Source organism: Olea europaea, unplaced genomic scaffold, assembly GCF_002742605.1.
Source record: "Olea europaea var. sylvestris unplaced genomic scaffold, O_europaea_v1 scaffold1842, whole genome shotgun sequence".
Classification (NCBI taxonomy): Eukaryota; Viridiplantae; Streptophyta; class Magnoliopsida; order Lamiales; family Oleaceae; genus Olea; species Olea europaea.
Genome location: NW_019236192.1, coordinates 61850 through 71807, shown reverse-complemented (window position 1 = coordinate 71807; position 9958 = coordinate 61850). Strand labels below are relative to the sequence as shown.

Below are 9958 nucleotides of genomic sequence, written 5' to 3'. Positions count from 1 at the left end.
CGTAGAAGAATCCCAAATAGTTTATTTAAAAAATAATCTCTACTTGTGTTTCTATAGTTGTAAGAGAAAGCTTGGCCCACGTGCTAAAAGTGTTGGTTTGGAGTAATATTTACGATCATAGGTCTAAGGTAACATGACAAGGAACTTCTTGTTAATATGTTTGATAGTTTCATATATCACTTTCAAAATTGTTCTTCATACTCATATATTTGATACACTTACTCGACAAATAATCGTGACCTTTAATTTATATCAATCCAATGCTCAATGTCTTATAGATCTTGAGTGATTATAACAAAATCTTCCAAGATCTTAGTGAAATCTATATTGAACGCTGGATTGATTTAAATTAGTATAGTGACAATGAAAAATTGAAAACTAGGGAATTCCATTGTAAAGTTTGTGACCAATCAATTCAACAAACTAATTCACAGTTGTAGCGAAATTGATCTTCAATTGATGGATTTCGAGCTCAGTTTCAATTTACCAATCAATCCAAACTCCAACCCACAACTTAGATTCCTTTTATGTTGGTGATTTGCAAACCACAAAGGCAAAGTGAAAACAATAGAAGGCAAAAGGCACAAAGAAGGATCAAGGGGCAACCTCGATATCTTCTCAACAGCAAAGCAAAGCACACACGATTATAATGAGAAGAAAGTGAGTATATATAGGTTAATTTAGGTTACCATGACTTGGGCCAATATCCAACAAATGGGCCAACACAACGAAGATAGGCCAAGACACAAGAGAAGTCATCATATAAGTGAATTTGGACCAAGGTAACGTTAACAAAATTAAGTTGCAACTAGTAGCTCACATTTCTTTCGGGCCAAGCATATAAATTGATTGATTACACAAGAAATTCGTCCTATAAGTGAATTTGGACCAATGTAACATTAACAAAATTAAGTTGCTACTGGTGGCTCACATTGCTTTCGGGTTGAGCATATAAATTGATTAATTGACGATTATTTTACTCATCGGTTGAGGCCTATGAAATATAATTTGAAACTGATCATCATCCGAGATTTATTGAGTATCAAAACCTAATAAATTTCCACCTTAATGTCCAATAAACCTGCAAGCAATCAAAATATACGATCAATACTTGCATAATCAAGGTAACCAATAAAAATTAAAATCACGAACCTTACCTCGTGTTTCGGACCCAAAACACATATCATACTTGCTCCATATACTCATCAAGGTTAAGGTCAAGAACATTTAAGTATAAGCAAATATTCATGGTAGTCAATCAAGAATAAATAAATATGCGATGACGACATAATAGAGGACAACACACAAATCTTTTCAAATATGTTCACATGAAACAACAGATTAACAACAAGTTAATCGTTCAAATGGCCAATACATAGCAATAAATGCATAAATGACCCTATGAACAGATTTCACGACACTTATCCTATCCTATTTCGTGTTACTCAGATATCGAGAACACATATATACTCTCATCGCTTACCATGCTCACTAGACTAATTACTCAACCTATGTCTAACTGGTAAACCACAAGATAATCCTCTATCTCTACATCACTTCTCCCAACCTATGTAGATAATGGGTCTCTACCTAATAGAAGTGATAAAAGTTCCTCTTTCACACTCTACCTAATCTAAGTCTTTTCACGGATAAAAGATTCCAACATTTAATCACTTCTCCACTCGTGATTTAAATGTCACACTCTACATCCCCGGTACAAACAACCAACGCACTCTTAGGTATCTATACTTCACGTCACCAATAGATACACAACACACTATCCATGCAACAATTACACCAAGTAATAAGATCACTCCAAATCATACAGTTACGCACACAAAATAAATTAAAAGTATAATATATCAACGCAACAAAATTAAACAATCACACATGCAGAAAGGATTATACATAGATACATATTCAGTAACTAGGTTTGCTCTCAATAAATCTCACTAGGGTCATCATCCGACCCTATAGCCATATTTACTTCACTTCTCATTTTATCCTTCTTCTTGGGACAATCTCCAATAAAATGTCCAGACTTACCACAACTGTAATACTGTCTACCACTAAACTTGTCATGTTTCTTACCCTTTGTCTTACCACCTTTATCACTCAACTCATTACTTGAATCACCACTGTCTTGAACTCTGCCCAAATTCATTTACTTAAATTTCATTCTACTCCTCATCATATTTTAACACTCCTCTTATCTTTCTTTTCAGCTTTACTATCCATATCTTTATTTTTAAGAGAATATATGACAATATCGGGTGTTAAGAATATCCCTACCATTCTTAATTGCATTCTTAACATTTCTATATGAATCGGGTATTGAATTAAGCAAAATATTGGCCTCATACGTTTCAAACACTTTTTCAACACAGTTAACAATTTCTTGAACAAGTTTGTTAAAACATTCAAATTGTCATCAACATCCTTTGAAGAATCTATTTTAAAACTGAAAAATCGTTCAATTAAGTACAGCTTATTAAGAGTTGACTTAAACAAATATAAGTCCACCAACTTTTGCCAAAGTTCTTTGATATATTTAAGTTTTCTAGCTTTTATCAAAATAGTGTCAAATAAGTGTAAATATAATTAAAGTGTAAGCAAGTTCATCATATTCTTCTTTTTATGCTTCTGTCAAATTTGCAAAAATTTGTCATCTATGGAATTTGAAACCTTTTGCCGAACCAAAACCTCCTTCATTTTTTGTTTCTAAATTGAAAAATCCTATTTCCCATTGAAAATTCCAACTTTGAAATGTGAAGACATTATTCAGAAATCGGAGCAATCAAGGTTCACAAATAGGTCATACAAAGTAATCCAAAGACCACAGTATACATCGCCCTAAATTTTCAAGGTTTCGTAATATTCAAAATCTTAAATCAAGGAAATGTTCAAATGGGTCAAATTCAGGTATTCTAATAGGATAATCAATGCAATACGAAGATATGTCAACAAAAATTCAAAATTCTCACACAATGTAGGCAATTAAACACATAAGCAATTATTAACTTGTAGTTAAATTAAACACTTCAAATATTGCAAATAATCCCTAAATTCCTAGTATAAACAATGGTTACTCCTTCACGGTAACCCCAATCCTAATGTCAACCAATACGATGACGTGCAAATATTGAAATTTAAATTAGGAGAAGTCAATATACCAGAACAGACCAATCTGAGTCTGTAAATTACGAGAAATGCAAATTTATCACTTTAGGACCACCACTATCTATCCTAAATTCTACAGCAACTGCAGTAACCAATCGAGAAAAAAAAATCAGTCCCAAATGCACAGGGATAAAATTGTCCAAGTTTCACAGTAGCACTCAAAACTGAAAATGAACCCCACCGTAGGGTCCGTCTTGTCGTCCAAAGGAAACTGCCTAAAGAAATTCGTCGAATAAGGAGTTCCATACGCTAGCTACCACACACCACCATCATCGATCACACACCACCCACGTAGGTGCGCCTTGGTTTGCTGAACAAGTCGATGGGCTCCAAACCTATAACAGGTAAGTGGTTTCACTAAAAATTGAAGAAACGGGTTTGGACAAAATTTTAAAAGAATGGGCTACTTCTTTTTCGATTTTTGCTGAATTTCAAATCAATTTCTGGTCAATTTTTAGCTAAAAATTCACCGCCAATGTAGCTCTGATACCAAATCTAGCGAAATTGATATTCAATTGATAGATTTCAAGCTCATCTCAACTTCCCAACCAATCAACCAAAATTCCAACCCACAACTTAGATTCACTTATGGTTGCTTCTTCCTTTCTTACCCACAAAAGGACAAGATTATGGTGGTGATTTGCAAGCCATAAAGGCGAAGAGAAGGCAATTGAAGGCAAAAGGCACGAAGAAGGAATAAGGAGTAGAATCGGTTTCTTCTCAACAACAAAGCAAAACACACACGGTTACAATGAAAAGAAAGTGAGTATATATATATATATATATATAGGTTGGTTTAAGTTACTATGACTTGGGCCAATATTCAACTAATGGGCCAACACAAAGAAGATGGGCCAAGACACAAGAAAGTCATTCTACAAGTGAATTTGGATTAAGGCAACATTAAGTAAATTAAGTTGCTACTAGTGACCAACGTTGCTTTCGGGTCGAACATATAAATTGATTGATTGATAATTATTTCAATCATTGGCCGAGATTTATCAAATATAATCCGAAACTGTTTAACATTATCGTCTGAGATTCGTATCAAAACCTAACAACAGTATATCAGAATTTCTATGAGTTGGAATTGCAAAAATATTACTAATTTTTCATTTACCAAATTCAAGTAACCCCAAATAATATGTCATATGGGGTTTAATTCCAAGATTATTATTACACGTGCATGTTATTTGTATTGCCATGAATATATTCTCATTTGACCTCTGTATATATGTTGGAAAATCTCGAGATAGTCGGAGACGGAAATTGGAGAACAAAACATGAAACAATAACAAGAAAATCGAGAATTTTTTTGAAGTCAGTCAGTTTTCTGCTTTAAGGCATATTCAAAAAACTATTTAATTTTAAACGACATTTAAAAAAATGCAAATGTAAATCCGATTTTGCCACTACATTGGTTTAATATGATTAAAGGGACGTCTATCTCTCAAGATATGGCGTTTCTTCCAAAATTAATATAGTACAATATTAATTTCTTTGTATATTCTCTTCTTTTTTTGTCATTTTACTAGAGAAGTTGGCTGATAAGTTATTGTTAGTTGATGATTTTTTATTAAGGTACAGAAAATTTCAGTTGAATTTCTTTATCCTTAGATAGTTTATATATTTGCCTTTCTGATCCCATGAGTAGTGTCCCTCTCCTTCAATAAGATTGAATTAGCAACTTTACATGGAGAAACATCCTATGCAATTAATTGTCTCAGTTCATTCTTTTTTTCTATTTGTAAGTGTTTGCTTTCATGCAGTCATGGCACTGGAATCCACAGTTCCAGTGAAGGTTGGTGTGATACTTGACATGAATACAACAGTCGGAAAGATGGGTTTGGAATGCATAAAAGTGGCCCTCTCAGACTTCTATGCGTTCCATGGATATTACAAGACAAGGCTAATTCTGCATGCCCGGGACTCGAAGGGTAATGTTGTTGATGCAGCTCTGGCAGGTACTTTCAGTTAGTCTTCCCATTCTCTTGTGTGCTAGCAGCCTTGAACAACTTTTGCAAGTATTCATCTCAGCAATCTCTTACTCTACATTGAAAAATGTACTTTTCATATATACTATACATAGAATTGATCTCCTGCTCCTTTGAGAATCGTTTTAAAAAACCATAATTAAAGTTCTCTTGCCATAGCAGTAATGAGAAGTTTTTATCCTGCCTACTGAGGGTAGATCAGAATTGATACTACACCAGGAGACATATCTAAAGTAATATTTAATTATGCGGGCGGAAATAATAAAATACACAGTTTTCGAAGTTCAGCAATATCATTTTGTGCTCTTGAGAGAATGTTCTTACTCTAGTACTAAAGATCTCAAGAACTTATTATTCAAGATTTTTGTTCTCATGGATTCTGTCCTTATCACACAACATTGATGCACGAATCTTACACAAATGAGAAATTTATTTTCACGAAAATGGAAAAAGTGCCTTTTGAAATGCTCACAAATGGCATGTCAACTTGTTTGTTCGTTGAAAGCTATGGCCTTCCAAAATGTTGTTGGAATTTAGACTACATATATTTTGTTAGTGTTCTGTGTTCTCCTTTCATTGTGCTCATACTTTGCACAATACACAGTCTATATCTAATTGCCATGAATGGTTAAGATTCTTGTTATTTTAAGTGCAGCTCAAGACCTACTGAACAATGTAGAGGTGAAGGCCATAATTGGACCACAGCAATCAACTCAGGCAAACTTTGTGATTAATCTTGGAAGCAATTCTAAGATACCAATAATTACATTTTCTGCAACAAGTCCCTCCTTGACTTCACTCCGGAGTCCATATTTTATCCGAGCAACCTTAAATGATTCAGCTCAACTAGAAGCGATAACTTCAATAATCAAAGCATTTGGATGGAGAGAAGTTGTTCCTATTTATGTTGACAACGAGTTTGGAGAGGGAATTATTCCTTATCTTACTGATCACCTTCAAGAAATCAATGCTCGAATCCCCTACAGAAGTGTAATTCATCCCTTTGCCACTGATGAAGAAATCGTCGCAGAATTGTACAAGTTGGAGACAATGCCAACGAGAGTTTTCATTGTACACATGCAAATCCCTCTTGGTGCGCGGCTATTCAAGAAAATAGAAGAAGTTGGGATGATGAGCAAAGGATATGTTTGGATCATGACTGATGGGATGACTAGCCTTCTAAGCCTAATGGATCCTTTGGTTATCGATTCAATGCAAGGAGTATTAGGCGTAAAACCTCATGTCCCGAAAAGGAAGAGACACGAAGAATTCACAGTTCGATGGAATAGCAAACACAAGCATGAGATGGAATTGAACATTTTTGGCCTATGGGCCTATGATGCTGCCACAGCACTGGCAAGGGCAACGGAAAATTCTGATAATCAAAACTTCAATAATCTAAGTCAAGTTCTGTCTACTAGTACTAGTTTCAGAGGCCTGAGTGGAGAATTCCACGTTGTCAATGGACAACTACAATCTTCAACATTTCAGATAGTAAATGTGCTTGGTGAAGGGGAGATAGCGATTGGATTTTGGACTCGAGAAAATGGATTTTTAAGAAGGTTAAATGTGAAAAACGTGTCGAAATATAATATTTCCAAGGACAATCTTAAACCAGTTATATGGCCAGGTGAAATTACGTTCGTGCCAAAGGGTTGGGTGATACCAACAAATGGCAAAAAGTTGAGAATAGGAGTTCCGCCATCAACCTTTTTTCCTGAACTTGTAGAAGTAATTAGAGATAGCAGCAAGAACCTTTCGATGGTGAAGGGCTACTGCATAGATGTTTTTAATGCTGTGATGGAAATACTGCCATATGCTGTTCCTTATGAATTTATTCCGTTTCAGAATCCCAATGGTGAGCTTGCTGGTAGCTACAATGACTTGATATATCAAGTTTACCTAGAGGTGAAATTCCTTGTTACTTTGCACTTGTTATTAATTTCATGTGAGGATCATTGCCTAATTTATCATGTTTTAGTTCCTATAGTCATAGTGTGTTAAGTGGTTAGATATTAGTTTCCAACTTGCCTTACATGCGTCGGGAGATTCATGTTTTTAGCAAGGTTTCCTATGTGCACAATTTTCATAAATAGGTAGCAATGAAAGGTTGAATTTACGTCCTCTGCCTACTCTACCATTGCGAGCCGCCTTATCTGAAGCCTCAAGTAGTTAGAGAGATGACACATTTGTATATTAGTCTTTAACGTAAAACTGCATAATTTAATTAACAATGCTTGTTTATGAAAACATAGAACTATGATGCTGTCGTGGGGGATGTCACAATATTAGCAAATAGATCATCATATGTGGACTTTACACTTCCATACGCAGAGTCTGGTGTAAGATTACTCGTGCCTTTGAAAGAGAAGAAGAAAAACGCATGGATTTTCTTGAGACCATTGACATGGCAACTTTGGTTGACAAGCGGTTGTTGTTTTCTTGGGATCGGTCTCGTGATTCTCATTCTCGAGAGCCGCAATACATCTGAATCTCAACAAATTTGCAGGAGTTTCTGGAGCACCTTCACACACATTGTTCATAGTAATAGTGAGTGTTATTTGACTTCTTTAGCTTACATACTCGATTGTTGCCATGAAAATTGTTCATAAAGATTTTGGATTTCCTACCCTTATAAAATTGTGCAACATTATCCTCTAACTTAATTACTTGATGAAATTATGTTGCAGAGGATGAAGTGGTGAATAATGTTACAAAGTTCGTGGTGATCATATGGTGTTTCGTGGTACTCATTTTAACTCAAAGTTACACAGCGCTTGTCGTCGATGTTAACCGTTCAACAACTTAAACCAAGTATTGCCGACATACAGGAGCTCATCAAGAGTGGACAGAGTGTGGCTTATCCGGGGCACTCATTTGCGTTGGGGCTTTTGGAACAGTTAAAAGTCCCCAAGTCACAGATGAAGACATTTAGGACTCCTACTGATTTGCATGCCGCTATTCAGAATGGAAGCGTAGCCGGATTGTTTGACGAAATTCCCTACCTGAATCTTTTCCAAGCAAAGTCTTGCTCTAAATATACCATGGTTGAACCAACATATAAAACTGACGGGTTTGGTTTTGTAAGTTCCATTTCTTTGAACCACCTCGTAAAATATACTAAGTTCTTAAACGAGATGTTGATGATTAATTTGTGGGTCTTTTTCATGTTGGATTGCAGGCATTCCCAATAGGTTCCCCTCTAGTATCAGATGTGTCGAGGGCAATTTTGGAGGTGACAGAAGGAGGAAAAATGAGACAGATTGAGAAGAAATGGTTTGGAGAACAAAGTTGTGTAGACACTAGTAGTAGCATATCAAATTATTCCAAAAATCTTGGTCTTGGTAGTTTTTGGGGTCTTTTCCTCGTCGTTGGGATTGCTTCAATGTTGGCACTTATTGTATCTTTGGGCTTGTTCCTTTTTGAGAAAAGACGACCCTTGATGAATTACTTCTTAAACCGATCCCAAGTAGTCCCCACCAATGACAAAAATACTAAGGATGAATCTTCTAACACCACGGTTGTTTCAAGATCAGGCTCAAGTAGTCTTGCCCATATAAGGAAGTGGCCGAGCCTGCCGCCAGATCAGAAACATTTGTCACCATCTGAAGATGAATCTTCCAGAAAATATAGAAAGTTGAAGAGCTTTTGACTAAGATGCATGAGATGAGACTAAATGAGTTTTATTACCATTTGAATGGTTCTAGCTATATTGAAAATGTACATTTGATCTAATTTGTCGATCATTGATTATATCGCGATCTAAATTATTACTGATTCTATCGCGTTCTTTTCCACTTGAAACTTGGAGTTGAAATTTCAATTTTCATTTGTGTTGGATTGTTTTTGTCGATTTAAAGTTTATTGTCACTCTTAGATTTATCCCGATTTGGTTTCAAGTCGTTGTAAAGAACAAGCCTCCTTAATTCTAATATCATCTCCATTACAACTGTCGATTGCTCAAATATTGTGCCACATATACAACTAGGTTGTGTTTGGATATCTACAGATATTAGGATAACTGTAGAACGAGTTTAACTAGGTTCTAAAATGTAGTAAAAAGTGATCTCGGCCTTGGAAAAGTTAAAAATGGCAAATAGTATATCAAGAAGTTGAAAGAAATCATAAAGCATAAATACCTTACTCATAATATATAAAATTATGCTAAGAAAGCAAGAGTAACTAGTTTCACTTACACTGCTTCTTCCCAATTAAATACAAGATGACAATCACAAATATACACCAACTCAATGAATTTCACTTGTGGATCTTGCAATCATTTGCCAACTATTTCAGATTCACGAGCTCAATTTCTGGATTAATCATAAGAGCTGCTTCTGCTTGAGAATTTATCATTAGATTCTCTGTTGTATTCATTTGATCTGGAGAATCTAAATATTGCTCTGTTCTATTTGAGAAAGTTGGACTAGGTGGATTGATATGTGGAGAAATATTTAATGAAAAATTTTGTGGAGTTTGTGGGCAATTACCTTGGGAAGAGACTTTCTCTCTTCTCTCCATACATTCAACGTTCTATGCACTTTACTTATTTTGTATCACCCAGCTATGCCCTGAGTAATTGTATGTAATATTGGCTTTTTTTTGCCCGGGTATGCCCGTTGTACTTACATATAAAAGTTTTGATCAATGAAATTTATATTTACCGATCGAAAAATAAAATAAAATAACATTCTAGATGTTTCTTTCTCTCAGTCCAGTTTTTTTGAAAGTATAAGAACCGAGAACTTTATTGTCAAAATGTCGAAATGACGCTAAAAGTTTGC

At 35.1% G+C, this 9958-nt stretch overlaps 1 pseudogene; it reads left to right on the top strand.

The window, feature by feature from the left end:
- Positions 1 to 3502: 3502 nt before the first annotated feature.
- Positions 3503 to 8839, top strand: LOC111378628 (annotated as a pseudogene).
- The last annotated feature ends 1119 nt before the right edge of the window (positions 8840 to 9958 follow it).